Source organism: Salvia splendens, chromosome 12, assembly GCF_004379255.2.
Source record: "Salvia splendens isolate huo1 chromosome 12, SspV2, whole genome shotgun sequence".
In the NCBI taxonomy this organism is placed as follows: domain Eukaryota; kingdom Viridiplantae; phylum Streptophyta; class Magnoliopsida; order Lamiales; family Lamiaceae; genus Salvia; species Salvia splendens.
The window spans coordinates 13,619,894-13,647,061 of NC_056043.1; the positions used below are offsets into that span (position 1 = coordinate 13,619,894).

Sequence of the window (27,168 nt, forward strand, 5' to 3'; positions counted from 1 at the left end):
CTCTGTCTAGTCATTTTCCCCTAAATTTGCTCACTTATTCGCCCTATTTGCATGGTCCTTGTAATTCATCTTCTTTGTTCCTCGACCTGGCGAATTGTTCTGCACACCTAGCTTAAAACATGTGTTAGACCCTATAGTTGTATTAATTCAACCCCTAGACCTATGCATGAAATTAGCCTTATCAAACTGCTCACACTTAAACCATGCTTGTCCTCAAGCATGAAAGACTAGAAAAAAGATATAAGGCGAATTTCAATGCACAGTTCCCTTGAACGACTCTACAAACAAGACACGAACAAAACACAAACTACTAGACCTAGACATACTACAGACTCACAAAGAGAAAACAAACTTTTAAAGAAAACACAGAGAAAACACAAAGGCATGAACTAGCTTCAACTTTTAAGCAGCCGTCCCCACAAGTTTAAGGTCTATCTGATTCGTCTACAATCTCCAAATCCTCCCTTTTCCTTCTTCTACCTAATTGGTCTGTCAGTTCGTCAAGATAGCCTATTGATTTCCCACTTGTTAGATTCACTCGATCACTCATTCCTCACCAGGGATGTTAGGATCAAATCACTCTTAAGTCAATGTTACACCACTGATGCGTCGGGTTATGAGAGTTTCTCCTTTCTATAATTCTCCTTTCTCTTTAAATTCCTGGGTCAGATTACTATTGCTTCCTGCCCTTAGGTAATTTTTTTTTCTTTTCTATTCCCCCCTTTTTATATTTTCCCCTGGACTTCGTCCAGCTTATACCTTAGAATTCTGTTTATTTAATTCCTCCTCTGGACTTCATCCATCTTATACCTCATTTTTCTGGACTTCGTCCAGCTTATACCTCCAGAACCCAATTTTTATTTTTCTCCTTATGACTCTTCTCCCTAAGCATCAAGTGGTGGCCCTTTTATACAAGTTAGCTCACAATGTATAGGCTTATAACTCACATTTATGGTGGGGCTTCACAACTAGGTCATCTAAGGCATCCTCTATCGTCCTTACTTCATTCAAACCGAATTCAGCTTATTAAGGAAAAATGCCTCAAAGTTGATATGCATCCTATCTTCAATTGCTCTCACTAAGGGGATCTTGCCTTATTATATTCAGTGGCTCATGCGTCACACATAAAGAATCTAAACCTGAACTAAAGACACCTAATCACATAAGAACACAACTATACGACTCCCTCCCCCTCCCACTTCACTCAAGCTTGTCCCCAAGCAATTCCAGTGAAGGGGGGAAACAGGGAAGAACAAACAAAACACAAAAAAACATAAAAAACATCAGGAACAACAAACGTGAAAAAAACAAACACACTTCTCACACTTAGACCGAACACCGGGCTAAGTGGGAGAAAGTACAACAGAAGAACAACCAAAACATGCCAGAAAAGAAACACAAACTTCTCACACTTAGACCAAAAATTGGGCTAAGTGGAAGAAGACATAATCACAGGCAAATATATACAAAATATGGCATGCTGGGAAAAAGAACGTATATAAACGAAAAGAAAGAAGAAAGGAAAAAAAGAAAAGTAAAAGTTACTTGTTAATGGGGGATTCAATTCAGAGTCTGGCCCTCGCGGGAGCCAGACTGGGGTGGTACGTAGGGTCGGGTCACCTTTGCTTTCTTCCTTGCCGGCGAATCCGGCTTCTCTGTCACGTCCTCACTTAGTTGCTTGGTAAATGTCCTCTTCACAATCAGGGTCTTTGATGCCGACGGGGCTAGCAGGGGTTTAGACGCGGGCGGAGGATGCTGGGGAGGTGCACTTCCTTGCCCTGGCTGGGTCGACACCTTGCTGGGTCCAGTAGGCAGTTTCGCCTGGGGCTCGGAGAAGTTCTCCTTCATCCATTTTGACATCATCATCATTAACTCGACAGCCTCCTTCATCTGACCGTTGTGAGCCGACAACTTCCCCACCAATTCAGTCACACGACCCCGTAGGGCCACCATCTCTTCTCTGACCATCCTGATTTCTGACCTCATCCATCCCACCTCCTTTCTCATCTCCTCAACTTCAATCTTGGCTGAAGACTCGACAACTTCCGGTTCTCGCTTGACCTGGGGTTCCACTCGGCCGACTTCGTAGAAACACACCTACTTCCCGTGCATGTACAACAACCCCTTGTTAAAAAAGTAGTCAACGTTGAAGATTTTGGGAGGGTCACACATAACCACCTCAGGGGCCGATTTGGCGATCTTCATTATCGTGTTTCGCTGAAGATAAGCCCCTAAAAGGTGACACGTGTACATGTGTCGTGAAGGGTTGACGGTCATTTGATGGCATGCCTGGGCTAACCAGTAGCCTAAATGCACTCTTACTCCCTTAGCCATGCACCAAGTAAAGTATAAATCCGCCTTTGTCAAGACCGAGTTGGCAGTCCCCATGAGATTGTAGCTGATGAAGGTCTGAGCAAATCGAAGTATGCGATTCTCTATATGGAACCCCTTTGAAATACTTGTCTTAAACTGTCCCACCTTCGGGTGGGTGATGAACTCCCAAGCTGATTGCGGTTTGAACCCAGGCGTAAATTTCGGCGCTCCAACCACCCGATCATTCCATAGCCCCTCATCATCCTCTATACGCGTAAACAGTCCCATTCGGAGGGACCATTCGCGGATACTCATTTCATTTTCTTCGGTGAACAGACGGAAGGTGATGGAATCGGCGTCCAATTCAGTGGTTGATTTCAAACGGAATGTATAAAAGAACTCCCGTGCCAGCGCCGCCGGGACCTCCACAGATCTGTGCTTCAACAACCAATCAAAACCGATGGCGTCAATGAACTGCCGGAATTCTTCATCAGAACCTATCTCTTTTAACTCCTAGGGATCATATCGTTTGCCAGACTTGGCGAGCTTACCCAGGCCACTCCGTTCTTTGTAGGTCGCCGCCTGTTTGGGGTCATCCAAATTCCACATCGCGTCAAGCAAACCCTTCGTAATCCATACCTCCGCAGGTTCGAAATTTAGTTCTTCCTCCTGCTCATCTTCAGATTCACTAGACGAAGGAGGGCCGGTAGGTTCCTTGGTGAAGCGAACTTTAGTTGGGGCTGGGAGCGAAGCTGCCTCAGACTTGCTTCATGTGGTAGGCTTAGCCTTCTTGACCCGAGAAACAACGGCTTGCTTTCCCTTCCTCTTCCGCTCGGCCGCCAGACGGCGTTCCTCCTCGGCACTCTCCTCTTTGCCAGGTCTAGGAGAGTTTCCCTTCTCAGCTGCTGTGGTTGTTGGACCCAACACTTCCCTTGCGGTTTGCTGGTCGGAGTTATCAATTTCGTCCAACAAGCTCCGGCGAGCTTGTCTCCTGGATTCCCGTCTGTCCAACGGCGAATCCGTCCCCTCCGGGACATCTGTCAGATCCACAATGAGATTAACCTCGTCCTCAACGGGTTCGTGTACTTCTTCAGTAATGGGGGCATCTGCCTCCCCAGAAAACCCAGGGGTTGCCCCCTCAATATAAATAGGGGTTTCCCCCTTAGCAACCTCATTCTCAGAAATTAGGGCATCGCCGCCCGCCATCCTTTCCGGGGTTCTCCCCCCAACAAATTCTTCAGAAATACCAGGTGTCGCCCCCTCCAACTCACCAACAGGGGTTTCCCCCTCAACCTTATCAGTCGGGGTTTCCCCCTCCAAAACTTCACCAGAAATAACAGGGGTCTCCCCCTCAACCTTATCAGTCGGGGTTTCCCCCTCCAAAACTTCACCAGAAATAACAGGGGTCTCCCCCTGAACCTTATCAGTTGGGGTTTCCCCCTCAGACAACCCAGCAACAGAAACAAGTGTTTCCTCCTCAAGATCACCAACAGCAGAAACAACAGGGGTTTCCCCCTCAACAACCGTCATCTGTTCCATCTCCGCAACTAGATCTGCCCCTTGTTCCTGCTCTTCTCCCACCGCGACTTCTTTTTCCTGTTCGCCAGTAAACGGGTCAACTTCTGCATGTACGGTAGATGGTCGGAAAATCGTATCCTCTGGAACTTGCGGCGGTGGTGGTGCGGTGGTCGTGGTGGATGTCGATGCGGCGGGTGTGGCCTTCCCCATCATTGTCGTGAGCAGGGCGAAAGCTTTCATTGCCTCCTCCGGACCGCCAAATTTCTGCATCAATTCTGCCATGAAAGTCGCCGCGTTGGAATCAGCAGATCCGGCGGTGCTTCCTGCATTTGATGTGTTCTCCATTGCCTGAATCTGAAAATTCCTCAAAAACTTTGACAGAATTTACAGGTTAGGGTTAGTGAATGTTAGGTATCGCGAGAGATAAGAATTGGGGATTTTTTTGTTTTGTGAGAGAGAGAATTTGTTTTTAGAAGAAATAAGCGTATGGGACGAAAGAAGTAAAAATGGGTAAGGGCGCGTACGGTTTTGCAGACGGTTGCAGGCGTGATGTAAGCAACCGTTCACCTTCCAATAAAGTAACACTTGAATATCAAAACTGTACCACTTCCCTCCCAACCTAAGTTTCTCTGCCCCATGTAAATGCTACTCTCCGCGATACCACACTTAGGCAAAAACAAACGAAAATGAAACGCCAGAGTCCCAGGTCAAGGATTCAAAACGTGACAAAACAATTTCCCTAAGGAGTCTGGTGATTCGAAAATATTTTTGGAAGATTAATTTTTTTCTCTTTGTTTGGTATTTTTTTCTTTTATAAAAACGGCTGAATATTTACATTTTCAATTGAGCACTCTCTAGATTCCCTGGTTCAGTGAAAAGATAAGAAAATAAACATTCCAATTTACCCGACCCAGGAATTCATCGAGAGTATTCCCCCAGACCAATTAAGCGATAATAGGGAGTGCGCGTAGTGGCACTTCCTCCACTACACACAACTCAGAATTATCCCTAAATATCTTCACCCGATGACCATTAACAAGAAAAGGAGTAGAGTTTAAGGCACTTCCCTGGATCTCCACAGCTCCGTTTGCTCGAAGACTCACGATAGTGTAAGGCCCAATCCATTTGGACTTCAGTTTCCCGGGCATCAGCTTGAGCCTGGATTGAAACAGGAGAACTTTCTGCCCCACTTGTAGTTCCTTGACCCGAAGATTTTTGTCATGCCAAAGCTTAGTATTCTCCTTATACCACATCGCAGATTCATAAGACTCAAGCCTTAGTTCCTCCAGCTCCTGAAGCTGCAGTTTCCTCTCTTCCTCTCAAGACTAAGGGTTCATGTTAATCTCCTTGACCGCCCAGTATGCTCTATGCTCCACTCCTACGGCCAGATGACACATCTTGCCAAAAACCAATCTGTAGGGTGACATTCCGATAGGCGTTTTGTATGCTGTCCGGTATGCCCACAATGCATCTCCTAGCCTCTTACTCCAGTCCTTCCTTGACGGATTCACCGCCTTCTCCAATATCGCCTTTATCTCCCTGTTGGAGATCTCGGCCTGTTCATTAGACTGAGGATGATACAGGGTAGAAAGCCTATGGTGGACCCCGTATTTCCTCATCAGAGCCTCTATTGTCCTGTTACGGAAGTGCGTCCCTTGGTCAGAAATAATTGCACGTGGCACTCCGTATCTATTGAAGATGTTGGCTCTAAGGAACTTGGCCACTTCTTTAGCCTCACAAGACGTGGTGGCCTTTGCTTCTATCCACTTCGAAACATAATCTACAGCCACAAGTATATAAGTATTCCCATATGAAGATGGAAATGGACCCATAAAATCCATTCCCCAAACGTCGAAAATCTCGCAAACAATTACTGGGAATTGCGGCATTTCATCTCTCTTCGAAATTCCTCCCGTCTGCTGGTATCTTTCACAGTTTTGGTAAAATTCGAAGGCATCCTTGTGTAACGTAGGCCAATAAAAGCCACTATCTAACACCTTCCTTGCTGTTTTTCTCGGTCCAAAGTGACCTCCACACGCTAGGGCATAACAATGATTAAGCACATCTTTCTGCTCCCATTCTGGAATACACCTCCTAATTACTTGGTTGACTCCCATTCTCCATAAATATGGGTCGTCCCAAAAATAATACTTGTCTTCGCTTTTCAGTTTCATCTTCTGGGCCTGGGTGATTGATTGAGAGGTTGGTACCTCTCCAGTGACCAAGTAGTTTGCTAGGTCTGCGAACCAAGGTTCAGCGTTTAGATGACATTTTCCTTTCTCAGAATCTCCTGGACCTGTTGTTGCCATCACCATTTCCCAACAGATGGGTCTAGGAAATGTTCCTATACAGTACAAATGCTCCTCTGGTAATGCATCAGGTATAGCTTCATCTGTCTCTCCTTGGAAAATCCTGCTTAAGTGACCAGCTACTTTGTTTTCTGTCCCCTTTTTGTATCTAACTTCCCAATCAAATTCCTGCAATAGCAACACCCAACGGATTAATCTTGGCTTGGATTCTTTCTTCGCCAGCAAGTACTTGATAGCTGCGTGGTCAGTGAAGACTATCACCCTCGACCCCAGCAAGTACGGGCGAAACTTCTCAAACGAGTATACTACCTCCAGCATTTCCTTCTCTGTGGTGTCATAATTCTTCTGGGCCTGATTGAGTATTTTTCATGCATAAAAAATCACATAGTTTTTCCCATCAATTCTTTGACCCAGCACTGCCCCCACTGCGTAATCGCTCGCGTCGCACATTATTTCAAATGGTAAACTCCAGTCAGGCGCCCTGATAATAGGGGCAGAGACTAGTTTATCCTTCAGTAGCTGAAAAGCTTCCTTGCACCCCTCGTCGAAAACGAAGTCAACTTCATTATGTAACAAATGGGTGAGTGGTTGAGAAATCCTCGCAAAATCCTTAATGAATCTTCTGTAGAAACCTGCATGACCTAGGAATCCTCTAACTTCTTTCTGATTCGTCGGGTAAGGTAATTTTGAGATCACATCAACCTTCGCTTGGTCTACATGTATACCCCTCTCTGAAACTACATGCCCTAGGACAATTCCTTCAGGGACCATAAAGTGGCATTTTTCAAAATTTAGAACCAAATGCTTTTCCTGGCACCTCCTCAACACTACATCCAAACTTGCTCGACAGGAGTCAAAAGAATTCCCATACACAGTGAAATCATCCATGAAAATCTCGATGCAATCCTCCAATAAATCCAAGAAGATACTCATCATGCACCGTTGAAAAGTGCCCGGTGCATTACACAGCCCAAATGACATCCTTCTATAAGCATACGTTCCGAAGGGACACGTAAATGTAGTCTTCTCTTGGTCCTCGGGATCCACGTAGATTTGAAAGTATTCACTGTACCCGTCAAGGAAACAGAAATATTGCTTGCCTGCCAAACGCTCCAGCATCTGATCAATAAAAGGTAAGGGAAAATAATCTTTCCTTGTCGCTTCATTCAACTTTCTATAATCGATGCACATCCTCCACCCAGTAACTAGTCGAGTGGGCACCAGCTCGTTCTTGTCAGTCTTGACAACCTGTATTCCTGACTTTTTAGGTACCATATGGACTGGACTAACCCATTCGCTATCGGGTATGGAGTAAATGATTCCCAGCGAAAGCAGCTTCAAAACTTCCTTCAAAACTTCCTCTCTCATGTTCGGATTTAGCTTGCGTTGTGGATCTCTTCATGTCTTCGCACCTTCCTCAAGCCTAATGTGGTGCATGCAAAGATTAGGACTGATTCCCACTAGGTCGGAGATAGTCCATCCTATAGCCTTCTTGTTTCTTCTGATCAAATTCAGCAATTCCTCCTCATGTTCTTTGGTCAAGTTGCTGTTGATGATAACGGGAAAAGTCTCTTCTAGATAAGCTTACTTGAGGCATGGTGGGAGCACTTTCAGTTCTTTCTTCAGGGTACTTGCCTCATGGGGCAAGGGATTTTTCTCTGTTCCATCAGATATCATTTCTTTCCCTGACCTAGAAGAAGCCTCCATGCTCGCCACATGGGGTGTCTTCCTTGACTTAGCTACTCCTGGATTTTTACAGAATTCCAAGATTGCTTTAGCCAGCTCTTCATCTGATAATTTACTTGTGTTCATTGCTTCACACCATCCAGCCACTTCTCTGTCAATAGAGTAACTCATCTCCGAATTTTCAATCTGTTCCTGCATCAATTCTGTCTCAAGATATTCCTGGACTAGGGGGTTAATAACATCGATAGCATGCAAATTTTCTACATCAAGAGGTTTCTTCATTGCTTCATCGATGCTAAAGGTATATTTTTCCCCATTGTAGTTGAGGCATATAGTTCCATCAAAAACATCAATTATGGTCTTGCACTCTAACTATCACATTCTCAAGCACTCCTTCAGGGAAAATACACGACCTATCCGCTAGCTGGATTACCACTTTCGTATCTACCATACTTACTCCTACCAGTTTCTTGTAAATGGAAAGCGGTAACACATTTATTGATGCCCCTAAATCACACATTGCATGCTCAATTTGTACATCACCAATGGAAATGGGTAAGGTGAACATACCTGTGTTAGTACATTTTGAAGGCATCCTTCGTTTTTGAATCACTGCGGATACGTTCTCGCCTATTAGGATCTTCCCACTGGGTCTTGTCTTCCCAGCTATAAATTCCTTAATGAACTTGCTAAATACTGGTAACTTCAAGGCTTGTAAGAACGACAAATTAATCTCCAGCTTCCCAAAGATGTGCATGAAGTCTACCGGTTCTTCCTTATTTTTCCTAGCTTCCCCTCGATGTGGGAATGGTTTCATTTGTTTCTCTGCACCCGTAGAACCTCCAGCTGAAAACTAATCCGTTCCTTTTCTCGCTACCTCATTCTCTACTTCCGGCTCTGGGTCTAGGAAAAATGGCTCAGCCATACTTGGTAAAGGTTTCTCCAAATCACCTTCCTGAAGGTCATCTATATTCCTAGAACCCCCCTGCTTCCAAATTCTCGGACTCAGGAGTTAGATCCTTCCTTACATTGTCCTTCACGGAAGAAGTTTCTTCCTCCTTCCTCATCGATGGACCTTCATATCTTCGCCCAGATCGTAAAGTGATCTGACTGATGTTAGCTCTGTCTGGCGGCCTTACTGAGGCAGGGATCTTCCCTTCATTTCTTCACATCTCGCTCAAGGATGTAGCGATCTGGGACATTTGCTTTGCCAACATATCCATTGCTGCATTCTGTTCTAATTGAGCATCCTGGAGCTTATGCACCACGTCATTGTTGGACTGCAAGTTGTTCTGCATATGCTGTTGAGAACTGACTAAATCATGTACCATATCATCTAGATTCCTTGGTGGTTTAGGATTAGACTGTCCTGCACTTGGTCCTGGACCCAGATGTGGACCACTTCCTTGATTCTGGCGGAAGTTTCCTTGACCTCCTGAATTGTTGTTATACTGATTTCTCGGCCCTTGATTCCCCTGGTAGGTAGGTTGGGGATTTTGATAATTCCCGGTGTAATTCCTTTGATGTGGCGGCACATAAGAGTTCCCCTGATTCTGATTCCTGTTCCCCCAATTAGAGTGATCTCTCTGGTTCCGGTTGTTCCAGCCGTTTTGACCCCTCCTGATTTCTCCCAGACCAATTAGTCTGTCTTTCTGGTTGATGCGTCAACTGAGTGTTCTGTTGTGGAGGTGGCTGGTTTGGATCGTTGTCAGACCATCTAAAATTGGGATGGTTTCTCCACGGTGCATCCCTCTGTCTTCCGGGGTTCCAACTCCCATCTGGGTTCCAACTTCCCATCGCATTAGCCTGGGCCTGGTAATCTCCTTCGTGAGGATCATAATACTGCTGTGTTGGAATTTCTCCTGGACCTGGAGATTTATCCTTCACTTGTGCAGCTGGCGGAGTGGTTTTCTCTATTGCATTCAACAATGCTTTCTCGAGCCTATCTATTCTTGCCTCGACTCTCTCGTCATCCTGCTCCCTCAGGGCATTTGCTGATCCTCTCCTCATAACATTCCTCGGGCTGTAGTATGCTTTTTTAGCCTCTATCAACTTTTCCAGAATCTCTCTTGCCTCGCTACCTCTCTTCTTCTTAAAATTTCCCCCGCTCGAGGAGTTCATCAAATCCTTCGACTCGGGGTTTGCTCCTTCATAGAACAAATAATAAATCTCTGCCTCGATCATTCTGTGATTCGGGCAGGCGTCCAGCAAACCCTTGAATCGTGACCAATATTGGCTCAACGACTCGTCGTAATCCTGCTTGCACTCCACTATCTCCTTCTTCAGAGCATTTGTCTTGTTGGAGGGGAAGAAATAATCTAGGAACTCCAATTTAAAGTCCCTCCATGTGCGGATAGAATCTGGGGGTAACCTCAATAACCACGTGTTGGCTTCCCCCTTCAAGGTAAAAGGAACCGCGCGCAGGCGATAGTCCTCCTCCGTTGCATCATTTGGCCTCTTCTGAATGCTACACAATTTGCTGAATTCATTTAAGAACTCGTACGGGCACTCATTCCTACACCCAGAGAATGTTGGCAGAATGCCGAGCACATTAATCTTGATCTCAATGGCCATCTGGCGCGGATTCATCACTATAGCTTGGGCTGGCTCACCAACGAGATGGGCCGTGAGCGAACCAATCTCCGGATCTGGATCGACCACGTGTGCCATGTCTCCTATTTCTGCCTCTTCTGTATCTGTCTCTGAAGATGATTTGGGATCCTCCCTTCCTGACGAACTCCAACTCTCGTCGCTTTCTGAACCAAACGGAAATGGATCTCCCGTTGATAAATCCGATCTGGTGGTGACCGTAGATGTTGTGTTCTTGACTTGCCAAATAAACTGCTCGTTCCTCCACTCAGATGAGTCACCACAGTGTCCAAACCGCGAGTCTTTGCTCATAAACTGAAAATAAAGGAAAAGAAAGAAAAATTAAGAACTATGTACACCAAAATTCTCTAAACACAATCACAAATTACGCCTTCCATCCCCGACAACGGCGCCATTTGAAACACGCTTGTCGTTAGTGTGAGTGTGTGTATAATAAACTTCTAGATCGAGCTGCCAAGTCCAATGAATCCACTAAACACTAGGTCTAGGAACTCAAGGCGACGCGGAAGACTCTGTCGATGGACACACAAACTCTCGCGTTCAAAGATCCCTCAGCCCGTTATACTATAGACTAGTATAGAGAAGCAAGGGGTCGATCCCACGAAGATGGACACGTAAGAAAGCATCTAGAGATTTTTGGTTAGAAAACGGCTGCTGCCACGCAAACTTGGGTTAATATATAACTACTTCTAGACCTAAGCACGAAATTAAACACTAGACCTAGTAAACTGTAAACAACATGTAGACATCGAACATCCTTAGATCTACGTAATTTTAAACTTACTTCCTAGACCAAGCAAACAATTACCAACTATAGCTAAACAAAACGCAAATAGAAGTGGGGACCAACTTCCAGAAATATCAAGTACGGAAGAAAAGCTGCAACTAACAAACTAAGAACCTAACTAACAATGACATGCATAACTTCAACTGAATCAAACACGAAGATGAAGAAAACAGAGCACATACTGGGATTCGAACAAAATGTAAAATTTCAGACGTCGGAAACTTGCAAACAACCGGAAATAAAACAGATCTACGTATATTAGGCGGAATGAAATGAAAACACGAAAGCTAAGCATAAATCTCAATCACTCTTCAGTTCCAACGTCGGAAACTCAATCCACTCCGGATCCAAGCAAACCGAACGCAACAGCAACCAAAATCAACTCCATAGTTCCCGATTCACCCAGATCTTCTTCGATCAACACCAGATTCCAACGATTCCACCTAAACTCAGCAACCAACACGAAACTCAAACATCCAACTTAGTAATCACAACAAACTCAAAATAATGAACATCCATAACCAAAACTCAATAGCAGCTCAAATACGGAAAATAGAAATTGCATAAACTACGGAAATTTAATCAAAAATAGAGCCGAGCTTCGAACGACAAAGCTCGGTGAAATCCTCAGTAGTCACTAAAATAAAAATGGGAAATTGTTTCTTCGCCCTCTGCAAGGACGGTATTACACCACAAATGTCGAGAATTAGAAAGCAACAGTGACGACAAACGTAACCCCCTTCGAAACTCCGAAAATCCCCTAAGTATGCAGAAGTGTGTGAGCTAAGAACTAGAGGCCTAAGTGCCAAAAGTCCCTGAGCATTGCATGCTCTCTTGCTTATATAGATGCGGTAGGATCTTCTAGAAACCTTCGCAGAAATCTCCAATCTGCCCTTCAGTTTCACGATCCCTCCGTCTAGTCATTTTCCTCCGAATTTGCTCACTTATTCGCCGTATTTGCATGGTCCTTGTAATTCATCTTTTTTGTTCCTCGACCTGGCGAATTCTTCTGCACACCTGGCTTAAAACATGTGTTAGACCCTATAATTGTATTAATTCAACTCCTAGACCTATGCATGAAATTAGCCTTATCACACGTGGTGTGCCAAACCTACTGAAAATATTCCTCCTCGCAAACATTGTCGCCAGTTAGGGTTGTTAGTTCTAATAGGAATTGCTTCCACCCATCGAGAAACATATTCAACAGCAAGCAAAATATATTGCTATTCACCAGACTTTGGGAATGGTCCAATGAAATCTATCCCCCATACATCAATCAATTCTACCTCAATAATGGTGTTTACGGTCATTTCCTTATTCTTTGAGATTCATCCAGTTCGTTGGTATTCATTGCATTGCATCACATTTGTTGCACTATTATGGGAAATGGTTGGCCAGTAAAATCTGCTTTGCAAAATTTTTATGGCTGTTCTTTGGATCCCAAAATGTCCGCCAATTGGAGACGAGTGACACTTTTCTATTATTGCATTCCACTCTTCTTGTGGCGCACACCTTCTATTTATCATATATGTACACCTCTTAAATAATTATGGCTCATCCCAAAAATAAGATCTCACATCAGGTAAAACGTCTTCCTTTGATACGAAGTAAGGTCATGAGGGTGTACCTTAGCCACAAGATAATTGACAATATCACCGTACCATGGAAAAGTGGCTTGAGTTAGGAGGAGATGCTCATCGGGGAAATCCTTACTGATTTTGGTTAGATCTTCACCTTCAACTGGGTGCTTCAAAGAAGAGAGATGATCAACCAAAACATTCTCGCATCCTCTTCTACCACTTCTCTACATCAAATTCCTACAGTAGCAAAATCCGAAGGATGAATCTTGGCTTTGCTTCCTTAGGTGCCTAATAGCTGCGTGGTCAGTGTACACAATTGTTTTAACACCTACAAGATATGCTCTAAATTTATCGAAGGAATAAACAGCAACAAACATCTCATTTTCAGTAGCAGTGTATTTAGCTTGTATAATCTAAAGTTCTACTATCATAATAAATAACTCAAAAAATTTTCTTCCTTTTTTGGCCTAAGGCTGTCCCAACAGCTATGTCGCTGGCATCACACATGATCTCGAATGGTTGGGTCCAGTCTGGAGTAATCAGGTTAGGAACGTTCACTAATGCTCTTTTCAGTTCCTCAAAGACTTGCAAACAATCATCAGTAAAATTAAATGTTGTATCTTTCTCAAAAGGTTTACACAAAGGTTTAGAAATCTTTGAAAAATCTCTGATGAATCTTCTATAGAGCCCAATAGAGGTCCCCAAACCGAACCGAACCGGCCGGTTCCACCTGGCCGGTTCAGGTTTCAATTTCATGCGAACCGTAACCGATGGTTTTGAACCGCCGGTTTCGTCAGAACCACCGGTTCCGAACCGGCGGTTCGGCGGTTCCCGATAACTTTTCAGGCCTATTTCTGACCTAACCCTAGCCTTTTCAGAAACCGGGTCAGGAACTGCCGGTTATTGTCAGAAACCGTTGACGAAACCGGAAGGTTCGGCCGAAAAACCGGCGGTTTTTGCTGTAAACCGGCGGTTCCGCCGGATATTCCAAAATTTGAAATTTTGAAATTTTGAATTTTTTTTATTTAATCACTTTTTCCCCCTATAAATACCCCCATCCTCTTAATTTCTACTCACCCCATTATTGTGTTAACAAGTCTTTCTCTTCTCAATCTCAATTTCTCTATTCTCCATTCCCATTCTCTCTAATTGCTCAAGTTGTTTACGTTATAAGCTCATAATTTACTCATGTTGTTCACGTTATCATATTCACACAATCACACTACTCTTTATTCTCCACTTTCAATTTCCATAAATATCATGTCTTCATCTCGTCGTGGTGGTGATCGGGGCAAGGGAATTGCCCAAGATCAAAGTGATACTCGTCGTCGACGTGCCCCTACTAGAGCACAAGTTGCGGAGGTGGTGGGAAGGCGAGCCGCTCTTCGAGTGCAAGTAAGTTCTAATATGTTTTTATTTTTTGTTAATTCATTTTTATTAAATTCATAATTTCATTTTTTAACATCTATGTGTCTATGTGTTTTATTTTTGTGTTAGTATTTTTACTTAATTGTGTAATTTTCGTAGGAGGAAGAAGATCGAAATGCGGCCTAGTTACTTGCCCTCGCCGATGACCAACAAGGGGGGCATTCACATTCGGCTTCACATTTCGAATACGATGTGAATCTAGGACGGAGGCGATGATGGATCGAATCAATTCCCCCCTTCTAGCCCCGGCCAAGTTGGCGAAAATGATGAGGAGGCCGATGCTCCTCCTCCTTCAGGACGACAAAAGAAGAAGATGCCTCCAAAGTTGAAATCCGATATTTTCACCAAACATTACAAGAAGGTCCCTCTGGTGATTCCAAATCCTAATGATCCGACCACTACCGTCGAGACAAGTGAGTTCAAAGCACATTGTAACTATTGCGAGAAAGTCTATCCATATGGAACCGGTGGGGGATTGGTACTCTCCATCACCATTTGAAGGTAAAACATCCCGTGGAATATGGGCTTACTAAGTCCTAAAGCCAAATAAACTTCCCGGCCGGCTCATCGTCTCAAACAGGCACGCCTCTATTTAAATATGATCCAGAAAATGTTACTGATGCTATGGTAAGATGGGCGGCAATGAAGCATTTGCCGTTTAATTTTTTTAATGACAAAAAATATGACGTTACTATGCAAACTGCATTTAATGCTGCTACAAAAAGAATTCCCCCCTCAACTGCTCAAAGATCTAACAACCGGCAGTTTTTTGATAAAAAAAAAGTAGGAAATTTTTTATCTAACTTGGGATACAAAGTTAATATTTGCTCTAATGTGTGGACGAATTCTTTCAAGAGAAATTCTTACATGGGAATTTCATGTCATTTTATAGATAATAGTTGGAGTTTAAATAAACGTTTAATTAGTTTTAGACAATTTCCTTCACCACACACCGCACAAGCAATTGCATCTTTAATTATTCAAGTTTGGAATGATTATGATTTATGCAACAAAATATTTTTGGTTGGTTTTGATAACGCAACCGCTAACACTGCAAGTATACCCGAATTAATTGCGGCTTGTTCCCCGGTGATAAGTGGTAAGTATTTTCACCAACGATGTATATGTCATGTTTTAAATTTATGTGTACAAGATGCTTTGTCTTTATGACAAAGACATATTCAACCTATTACAACAGCTATATCCTTGATCCACTGGAAGCCTCATATTGGCAAGCCGTGGAAGAAGTATTGCCATTCGAAGAAAGTAAGGTACACAACTTTTACTTTAGATGTGTCTACTAGATGGAACTATGCATATGATATGTTGCACTCTACATTAGATCATATAGAATATTTGGTTGATTTTTATAGAACTTTCCCTGTAGATGATTAATATCTAACCTCTTCTTGTTGGGATCAAAGCATGAGTTTATTTAAATTATTCAAAGGTTTTAGAAATGCCGCCGTTGAGTTATCGGGTGTGTATTATTGCACATCCGTTCGTGTTTTAGAACATTGCACGTATATATCACTTGGTTTTAAAACTGCAATGAAAAATTCCGCAAATAATCCTGAATTAATGTGTGTTTTATATTATATGGTTGAAAAATGGCTTAAGTATTTCAATGAGATCCCAACGGTTTTTTTTATTGCAAAAGTTTTGAATCCAAAATGGAGACTAGTTGGTACTTTAAAAATTTTAGAATTTTATTACAACAATTTGGCTTCTATTGATCTTGAACCACTCCGAGCTTTGCAATCGAATGACGAGGACGACGACAACTACATAAACCTAGCCCAAACATTCCAAACAAACCTCCCCCACCTCCCAGTCCTGCAAAGAAGTTTTGAGTTCGACTTGAGGGCTCTCTTTCACGATTACGAAGCCAAGTACAACAGTACCCACCAAGTGAGACCTAGACCCCCCCCCCCCCGTGCAACACATAACTTTGGTTTCTAACAGGTTGATGACCCTGACGCCCAATCCCAATTGGCGGACCTATACGACTATAGCAGCGGAGGAAGGACGACAAATTCGGCAATTGAGTTAGATTTATATTTTGACTCACACTTTTCCTTCAATGATGAAGAAGGAGGTCCCGTTCCCTAAAAAATCGACGTCCTAGATTGGTGGGGATCACACGAGAAAGATTTTCCCATCCTTGCATCAATGGCCAAGGAGATCTTTTCGGTTCCAGCTTCCACTGTCGCCGTCGAGTCCGCCTTTAGTGTTGGAGGCAACGTCTTGGACGACAGAAGAAGTAGACTCACCGGGCAAAACATGGAAGCCCCCATGTTACTTGATGATTGGTGCTCCGCCGAAATTAGAGACCAAGAACCGGATTGGGACAATCAAGTAGTACAACCCGACCAAGACTACTTCCCCGACGAAGAAGAGTAGGCCAATTCCTCCGATCAAGCCAAATAGGTAAGCAAGGTAAGAGAACTACGTGGACTTTGATTCCAAAATGCAATTGAGCATTGAGGATACGTAGGCATCTCAACTTAAATTTTAAATTTAAGTTGAGCTCAAATCCTTTTCTTTTATTTCTTTTTTCTCCCATTTGTTTCGAATATGTAATTTGTAAATTGTAATCAAGACTTTAAATCTTTTGAAATTTATAATTTTTAAGTTGTAATTTGTAAATTTGAAGTTGTAATTTGTAATTTTAAAGTTGTAATTTGTATCAATAAAATTGCATTTGTACATCGCATTATTCTAATTTTATTTATGCAAGTATATTTGCATTTTTTACTTGAATTACAATGTTAACAAAAATAAAAAAAATTCCATGAACCGCCGAACCGGCCGAACCGCCCTGAAACCGGATAGGAACCGGCGGTTCCGGCGGTTGAGATGAACCGCCAGTTCACGGTTCAGGAATCGGAACCGTCGAACCTAGGATAGGCCGGTTCAGGTTCAAGATTTTCTTGAACCGGAACCGGCTGTTCCGAATTGTGAACCGCCGATTCCCGAACCGTGGTGACGTCTAGAGCCCAACATACCCTAAAAACCTCTCACGGCCTTCTTGTTTGTTGGTGGTGGCAGTTTTTCAATGGGCGCTATCTAGCTCTTTCCACTTTTAAACATAGAGAAAGAACTTTATGTTCAAGATCAATTCCCTCTTTAACCATGAAATACACTTCTCCCAGTATAAAACTAAGTTAGTGTCTTCATGTCTCTGCAAAACTTGAGTTAGATTATGAAGGCAATTATCATAAGATTTTCCAAAGACAGAAATCATCCGTGAATACTTGAGTCAGAAACATAAGTTAAAACATTTTGGACTTTAGTGGGATTCTCTCATAACTCTATATGTTATACATTTGTCTATATGCAAAATCATGAGGAGGAAAAGATTGCCAAAATGCATCAACCGCCGATCCTGATAATACGTGGAGTTTTTGTAACTCACGTAAACCTAAACATTACTGACATCTTACTCTTGAAAAATATTAGGGTGTGTTTGATAGTAGTGGATGGAAAATAAGTGTCTAGAAAATGAGACAGCCTTTGACCGAGAAACTAATTGTAACTTGTATAGATAATTGTGTTTATTGTTTGATAATTCTGAGGGTGACATAGATTTAAAAGCGGTCTTACTTTTTTACCCTTGTATGCAAAGGGAATTTTCCAATTAAGCCCTTGAATTTAACCTAATGTGATGAGGTTGTATTGCTTTTGAAGTACGGGAAAAAATGCTGGCGGTGGCACCAACCAGAATCCAGACACGCAAGAAGAGATATACGAGCGCAATCGTCATCTTGTTCCCCGTCCAAATTTTTTTCAAACCTGGAAACATCCAATCGGAAAAATGACAATCGACGAAATACTCCACCAGCGGCATTTTGGGTATTAAGATATTTCATGCACAAACTCAGAAACGTGTTTTGTCAACACAATTTGAAATATTTCTTGAAGGTGCAACAATGAATTCGTGGGACGAAGTTGTGTGGCCATGGAGTGAAAATGAGAATAATGGAGTGGAGGGCAATGCTGGAAAGAAATTTATTTTCTTGATGCAGCCTATGAGGCAGAAAAATATCGGGGTGAAGGCTACAAAAAGATAACAGCCATATGTAGGAATAGATACATGAGCCTCGCCCATTTTCACGGGCCGAACCGAAAAGTTTCCTATGTATCAAACGTTAGAGTTTGACTGAAAACAAGCTGTTTTCTGGGCTAAACGGGAGTACCAAATGGGTCCTTAATGGTTTATATGAGTCACAACCCAGTGTATATAAATTCTACCTTTAATTTCACATCACACAAATATCAAGCGTATTCTTTAACCAATACATATAATATGAAATAATATAGATTGCAAATAATTTCATATCAATATGCATATGCCTCTCTGTTCAGTTCATTATTCTGTGACAAATCAAGCCTGAGATTCCTCTATGACTCGAATGTCCCTCTGTATTCGACTTGTAGGTCCCACTATATTCGACTCACAGGTCCCTCTATGACCCAAAGATCCCTCTGTAATTTGACCCGTAGGTCATCTGTATTTGCTCTGAAGGTCCCTCTATCATTTCAGATCCAGGGCAAGACCGTCACAAATCCTTTTTAATCATATTATTCATGTACTTTCAATATCATATTGAAAACATATCAATTCTATCAACTAATTACTACAATTAAAAAGAACTAAATTTGATAAACTCGGACCACTCTCATACAAAATGAATGATTGATTAATATAAGCATAAAGTGGTGGAAAATAAATGAAAAACCCTGGAAAAAGTTTTGCTTCAATAATGCAACGGGGATAGTTGGAACATAAGTGTGTTATAAACCAATAGGAGCATTAATTTTTTAGCCAAATTTAAGCTTGAGAAGATCCATTTCACGAAGAAAAGAGATGTGGGCCCATCTAGTCTTAGCTTGTAGTGACTATAGGAAGCCGCATACGATAAGTTGTGCCAAATATAAAATCAAATGCAAAGTACACCATTCGGGTCCAAAAACTGGCCCGTCGAGAAAAAATAACACCATTTATAAAATTTGTGATGTTATATACACATCACTTTTAAACTCCCGCTACGCCAAAACTCCCGCCATGTCATCACTCTCCTCTTTTTTTGTCATAGGCTCCCACAATGGACGTCCTCTTCCCACGCTAAAACATTTATTTGCACTGATTGTTGTACTTTTAAAATTGAAATACGAGACAATATATAACACAAAAGCGCTTCAATAAAAATATTAAAAAATGATCATGTGATCATGTGATCTTGGAGGTTGGGTGGATTTGTTTTTCGCGCATAGAAGCACGATGGCCTGCAAACTTACAAAAAATTGTGGAGGTTTACCACAGTCGAGTTAGTGGCACCTAATTAATCTTTGCAATTCGTGATGTTGTCTTTTTCATCTTTAACTATCATGTTATGCATTATGATACCTGACGTCGAAGATTATATCTCATTACCACGAATGTGTAGGCCCTTTTAGTATAGCCCAACCTGATTAAAGGACTTTGAATGAATGATCCATGTCTTTTGGAGCCGCCACTTGCTTCTAAGCAAACAATTCTCTCTTCGGAGTTGTTGAGCACATTACCGTCTTCACGAACACAGGCCAATGTGGGTACCCGTGCACTAAATAATAGCCCTTATTGTGCGGGCGGCCCTTGGCGGTGAACTGTACGTTCGGTGAATGTCCAACGAAGAAATCGTAGAATAGATGGGACTCATTCAACACATTGAGGTTGTTGTTAATACCCATTGACCCGTAAGTATACATGCCAGATTTCATAGACGTAGGTCGACAACCGCCCCAGCACGATAGTCGGATGGATGTGTACCCTTGTGACTAGTGGCGAAGCCAGAAATTCGGCACTGGGGGCCCAAGAATTTTTTTAAAAAAATAAAACGTAAATAATAGTATTATAAAAAAAATTCAATGTTCTAAAAATAAAACTACATCATAACATTTTTCTTCTATTTTTCATTTTCTGATATCGCTGCATAATAGTTTCATTAGTAACATTAAGAAACACGTCCTTTCAATATATGGAACTAAGCAATCGTTTAATAATTGGTCTCCCATACTATTGCATAGAGAAATCTTGATGAACTTCATTGCTGAAAAAACTCTTTCTACTGAGGCAGTTGCAACTATTAAAATCAATGCCAACTTAGTCAACAAATAAACCAAGGGAAAACCTCATGTTACTTAGTAGAAACCATTTTACATGAAAATTCTCCTATCCCCGATATCTATGAAAATTTTTCATATATGCGCACATCGAGAATAAATGTTTCAAGTTGACTTTCGAGCTCATGCAAAGTAACTTCCGAAAGTTCTGATGGATAACACCTTGTAAGGTGAAGCAGATTCTCCGAAATCAAATGCAGAAAATGAATCTCTAGGATCGAAACATGCCATGCCTGAAAGTAAATATGTGTTGGCTTCATCAAAACGTTGATTCAACTCTTGAGATTGCATGTCAATCACTGAACAAAATAGGTCAACTTGATAATGGTGGAGATTCTTCATTTTCTCACCTCCCCGTCTTACTCTTCCTCGAGGTACAAACTTGTCTTCCATGTCAAGTAGAGGTATTTTATGTTTGCTACAGAACTTTGAAACTTCAGTAAGTAAAAGCTCCCAACTTTTTTCTCTCATTGTCTTGGTCTTTCTTTTGTAGCACTTGAGACAATTCATGTGTCATTCCCAAGATTTGCTTCAAGATGTAACATAGTGACAAACTCAAACAAGCTATAATTTTTGACACATCAACAACTTCAGCCCTTTGTCACGACCACAACTCCCTAGCCAAAGAAAGTGTAGCTATTTCGTGACTAACTTACTAAATGGTCTCAAACTCATCATAGAAAATGGATAATCAAATCAAGAGAAGCATTGTCTAATTATGATAAAGAGTACAACCATTCTGAATCAGGGTACGTGGGACATAGTCTTTACTTAATCAGAGTCTAGATTCACGCAACGAAAGAGTACCAAGATGAATGTAATATGTATGAAGACATACCTCATCAGCTATCTTCCTACTTATTTAATCTTCTGTCCCAACACCTCCTCTGCTTTGACCGATCAACCTGCACATTAAGGAAAACAATATGCAGGGCTGAGTACTTGAAATACTCAGTGGGCTCCTGCCGAAAATATTTCTGTATTAGTTGTCAGCCAAACTTGAGTGAACACGGGGTTTTTTATGAAAACAATTCCCGGTCACTAAAACTGTTATTTCTTTCTAAAAATAGACTGCAGTCATTCCAACGCTGGTCTGTGTGAACAGGGAATGTGCCCACATTCCAACGGTCACTGGTGATAGGATTGGTATATTGAAAAGTATATTCCGAGCATGTTGCACGGATAGAATTGCTTGTATACAATAAACTCTACAATCCACTTTTAACCCAAGGCGAGAAGAAGTAATTTTATCGCATTGGTGTTTGCTTAAGCATTATAAGATGTTTCTCAAACATTTAAATGTATAAGAAACAAACAAGTCTAATTCTTCAACATAGTAGACTGGTCGTGAACGACGTTCACAGAAGGTGACGCAGTCGGTCCTTTGTAGAAGAGAAATAGAATTTCACAACCTAAATAGGCTTTGGCTACCTATCGTGAAAGGTTGCAGTGTCAGTCCGCATGTTTCCTTACCTTAGGAAATAAACGACACTGGTGTGGTATAGCACTGAAGGATCTAACAGTTGAGATAAGTCTTTCTTGCTATTTACTGAAAGACGAGGTCTCGGTGATTGTTATTTCTTAATCATTGTTGACATAACATTGAGCATACGATATTGATTATGCACTACTTTGATTTATCAAATGGTGCGAATTTTTCGCAATCCAAGAATCCTGATATTTTGGGTAGTGGTGATCTATGTCTAGAGGTGCTAGTATTGTTATTGCAATGAATCGTGTGATGGGTGAGTCCAGTTTGATAATATCCTCAAGAGGTGTTCGAAAAAGGTTGTATTATTCAGAAACCCGGCAGGTTGGAATTTATTTCAGAATAATAAATAAAGATTTTGAACTAGACAACTCTTGGAAAAATATATTAATTAATTAAAGTCAAATAGCAGACTTAAATTAATTAATGGATATTTATATCTTAAACACGAGAAATAATAAATTAAAGAGGTAAAGCCCGGATTACTCGTAATTTAGGATTGGACGGGCAGTCAATATTATTTTACTGTAGTGGCTGATAATAATATTCTGTCGGACTTGTATTAAATTAGGGCTCAATTTAATTAGTAAAAGCCCAACAGGTTTGGCCCAAGTCCAACCTCCATGGATCCCTAATCTGGCCCATTATAACTCAATATAAAAGGATATTAGAAAGAAGATTTAGAGTGAAAAACCTCATAATTTTCGTGCCCCCTCTTGGAGTGGATGAAAAATCAGTTTTTGAGAAAACTGATATTCTATCTTCTTTCTAATCAAGCCCTTTTCGATTCTGATAAGCTTTGCCCACCCAAAGGTCAGATTCTGAGTTCGGGATACAGATTAGAAGATTCGTGGTTGAGTACGGAGATCTTCATGTGGAGAAGGCGCAAGCAATCGTCGATTCTTTGGAGAATCAGATCGGTAATTCTAAACCGTAAGAAATTCATGAACTAGGTTTTGATTCCTTTTACATGAATTGTATGCGTTCTTGTAGGCAATTGATTGTTTAACATGTAGATAATTAATCCCATAATCGGTCAAATAGATCCATATGTATGATTTATTTGTGAATGCATGACTTCCGCTGTGCAAGGGGCACCAAACCCCAGCAACTAGACCGGCCAACGCTGGTGCTAGCTCACAATCCTTATGTGTGCACTAGTCCGAGTAGGGTTTGTGGCCCTACTGGGACCTGAATTCGATTAAACTGGTTTGGCATAGCCAAACAGATAGGCAATCATAAAATCAAAACTGGGCATGACAACTCATTCAAAATAATCATGTTTTCACATAAAACACGCTTGGAAAGAAAAGAAGAGCCCACCTCGGTTGCTTAACTCTTTTAAACGGTGCTTTCTGACTAGGGATTACTCGTCGTGCGACGACGTCCGTTTATAACAAATCATATACTTAAATTAGGCTTTAAGTAACAATTTATCTTGCATGAATGCATGCCTAAGCGTGTGCTTTTTATTCCCTTCCTTCTAAATTTAGGAAATCTTAGTTCCTTAATTAAATCGGCGATTTAATTTATTCTAAATTTGGCCGATCTGTTCGGGTATAAAAATTTCCGGATTATCTTAAGAATTTTAAAATACTCTCAGTGACTAATGAAATTCTCATCTATTTATTTACTTGGTACTATCTCATCACGACTAAATAATTCTTTTCTTCCATGGCTTAGGGAAATTAAATTCCATAGATTGAATTTGTTCATGGGCAGTGGCCCTAGTAATTAAATCCTAGGCCCGATTAATTAAATCATAGGCCCAGAGTGAGAAATAGTGGAATTGGCCCAAATGATTAATATACTCTCTCTCCACCGTCGGCTTCTCTCTCCCATTCCATCTTCTAAATTTTTCTCTCAATTCAGGAAATCCTAGGTTCCTTTCGTCACAAAATCGGCGGTCTAATGCCCCTTCCTCGGTGGCTTTGCTGTCTCACCACCACCGTTTGCCGCCGCCGAACTCCGCTCTCCATCGAGTTCCGTCAGACGGCATCGTCGCCTTCTGCTCCTCGTCTTACCGCGGCTCGCGGCGACCCGGCTAGGACGGTGTGGTCCGTGTTCATCACTGGCCTCCTATCGACGGCACAACTTCGCCGGCCGGTTCTTCCCCGTCAGCGCCGGGCGGAGCTGGTTTAACCCCTATCGTTACCTTCGTCCGTCCCTTCGATCCGAAGCTAAGTCTCCTTCCCCCCCCTCAAATTCTCCAATTTAAATTTCTATCGTTGGAATCGGACGCAACAACTTCAACTCTCGCCCCTCACCATTCTTTCTCTGTCAGATCAGAGGCGCTACCTTTCCTCTCCGGCGAGATCCGTCGTCGATAGCTCCTCTCTACCGCCCCAGCCGGCGCTGCGGCTGCGTAGTCGTCTGCCTCGCCGTCCCGGCGCCATTGAAAGCAGAGAAGTGGGGCGTCGCCTCTCTGGGAAGACGCCGTTGAGCTTGGCTCGGGGCTGCGGTCCGACGCGGTTTAAGGCGCATGCTTCGACAGCGGCTTCGCCGCCTCTCCTCCGCGGCACAGATCATGGTGTTTCTTTAGACGAAGCAGCTAAGTCCCTAACTTAGCTAGTTTATGTTTTCTTTAGACGAAGCCGTTTCTTATTACCGATTTAGAATTGGGCAGATCATGGTGTTTCCCTTATGAGCCTCAAACCTAGAGGTTGAACTGCAAAAGTTTAAGCATATCGTCTGGTTTCATTGTGCTAGTTTCAGTAGGTCCCTATAAGGAATTTGGACAGAGCTCTAATCGATTTTTGGGGCTACTGGCTGTTACTATTATTAGTTTCTACCGTTATGGATTCTACTTGATGTTGCTATCTGTGATGCTTTCTAAATGATGCAAAGGGTGATAGCTTTACGTCTTGGAGGTGAACTTGTGGTGTTGTCCTTAGGCTATGAAACTCGGCCTCTCACAGTGAGGAATAGCTTGCAGAGTCCTTGCAGCAAGCTTCACTAGGATCCTCTCCTTCCAACTCAAAGGGAGGCTGATAATGAATGTGCTGATGGGATAATTTATTATGCATAGAGGCTGCCTATATAGGAGAACTTATGTACTTGTGAGAGCTCTGATTGGCCTGCAGTGGCATTGGTTTTTCTTATTGGCTGCCCTCTAACTGCATTTGGCGTTTTCTTGAGTGCTTAGTACTTAATCCATTTATGAAGTTTGTATGTTTATGGCAGGTGCACAACATTTGACTGCTTTTCATTGGCTATGGCAGGTATAAATGGAGTACAAGCTGCAGGGATTCAGCCTTGCAGAGTGCAGCTACTGATGTGCAAATTCTGTTGGTTGGACTTGCTCTTTTTGGCCCAACTCTTTCTCACCTTTCTGAAAGGTAAAGTCACTCTTCCCTTTTCAATATATGATGTTAGTTTGCATTTTATTCCATGCATTCCAACCCCTTTTCGTGCGCTTCTGGCAGGAGCTGAGGCTGGCTACCGAGGCTGCCCTTCCTCATGGTCTCGCCCTCTCGGGCTTGTCTGAAATTCTGGGGCAGAGACGGCCCGGTGATGAACGTCGACATAGTTGCTAGGGGCCTCGAGTTGTAATAGAGTAGTTCGACTTAACTTTCTTTCCAACATGTATGCAAAACTCGTTTAATAGTTGGTGTGTATTTCTTTCTAGCATTTGTAACTCATTAGCTTGGAATTCTTTATATTGTATTTATTGATTTTTATTTAAGAAATAAAAATACGCTTTCATTCTTCATCAAATTTCTAGTATTTATTTCAAAATTCTCGAGAATCTAGGTCTCGGCTATTACACCCTCGTTGAATCTTCAGTACCATTCTCCTCAACATACTCAATAACTTCAACGACAGAAGAATATAAATATATTAAGTTTATGAGAGTAGCATAATGTGAACTCCACCGAGTATCTCCAGGCCGCTTCAATGGCATTTCAGTGTTAACTTCATCACTTAAAATCCCTTCAATAATCTTTTCCCTTCATCTCTCTCGAAGTATATCTCTACGCTTACAAGAACTCCAACAATGTTACATAAACGAGCGACAGTATTAAAAAAGATCCGACACTTGTATGTTTTTTAGCAACATCAACAATTGTGAGTTGAAGCTGGTGAGCAAAAACATAATAAGCACTTGTATTCCTCTTGAGTATCAAAATTTTCAGTCCCTTTGAGTTCACCTCTCAAACTAGATACAAGTAGATAATAAGGAATCAAATGCCTTCTCAAGTGAGGTCGATGTTGTTGGTTTCTGGGATTACAAGAGATAAAAGCCGGGCGTAATACAACCCAAAGAAGGAATACAAAAGAGGAAACTGAACTAGAATGAAATTACAATTGAGAAATCGAAACAGTAACCGTGAACAGTTGTTTAGCCAAGTCGAGGTGGCCTCTTTCCGCAAGACGAGATACGCCCCGGTAGTGCTCTCGGTTTGGCGTGTCGTCCCCAAAGATAAAACGGCTACGTCTCTGGTGAACCAGCACCGCAATCAACAGAGCTCCGGCGAACTGGATGAAGGAGAGGGCAGAGCTTCGACAAAAAGACAATGCAGAGAGATGGAGAGAGCTTATGTTGTTATGCTTGTGAATTTTTGTGTCTAATGCAGTGGAATGGCTAGCCTATTTATAGGTCAAGCCACCATGCAGGGTCAACCAAGCCATGAAGGCTCATCATGGCAGATTCGTAACCGTCGGCGGTTACAAGCGTGTGGCAGGAGTGTGCCCTTCGCGTGTAGAGCGTATGGATTTCTCATGTGGCAGCCTTGTAGGTTTTGACTGTGCCACGCTTGACGATGTGTCAAGCCACTAGGATTGCTGACTCAGCGGTGGTCTAAAAAGATTACTACGGGTGTAGACCCAAGCCCAAAGACCAATTGCCAAGATCCAAGTCCAAGTCCAAGATCGAGATTGAGATCGGGATCGGGATCAGGATCGAGACCAGGCCTGGGCCCGGGCCCGCGGCCCGCGACCTGGAGCGCGAGCGCGAGCACGAGCACGGGCTCGAGCGGGCGGGCGGCGGCGCGCGTGTGCGAGCGTCTGGGCTCTTTCACCTATCTTGGTCCACTATAATTATTAAGTAACATAAAGTCACTTAATTTAAACACATTAAAAGATGTGTCACTTCTCCAATGTGGGATAATTAACACTAGTTAATTATTCTCTAAGCTCCAACTCCAAGTATTAATTAAAAGCTAATTATGCCCAACTTTAATTCACTATTTCTCACTCACCGGAAATCGGTTTTGAGAAAGTGAATATACTACATTTATCTACGTAAAATGTAGATCAACGCTATATTATTTAATTTCACAA

The 27,168-nt window shown here is 42.2% G+C and overlaps 1 long non-coding RNA gene across 1 annotated transcript; it reads left to right on the top strand.

Moving 5' to 3' along the window:
• Window positions 1-23,714: 23,714 nt before the first annotated feature.
• Window positions 23,715-25,602, top strand: LOC121759038. Its single transcript, XR_006041593.1, has 2 exons — window positions 23,715-25,223; window positions 25,311-25,602. It is a non-coding gene; the product is annotated as an uncharacterized LOC121759038 (long non-coding RNA).
• Window positions 25,603-27,168: the final 1,566 nt, after the last annotated feature.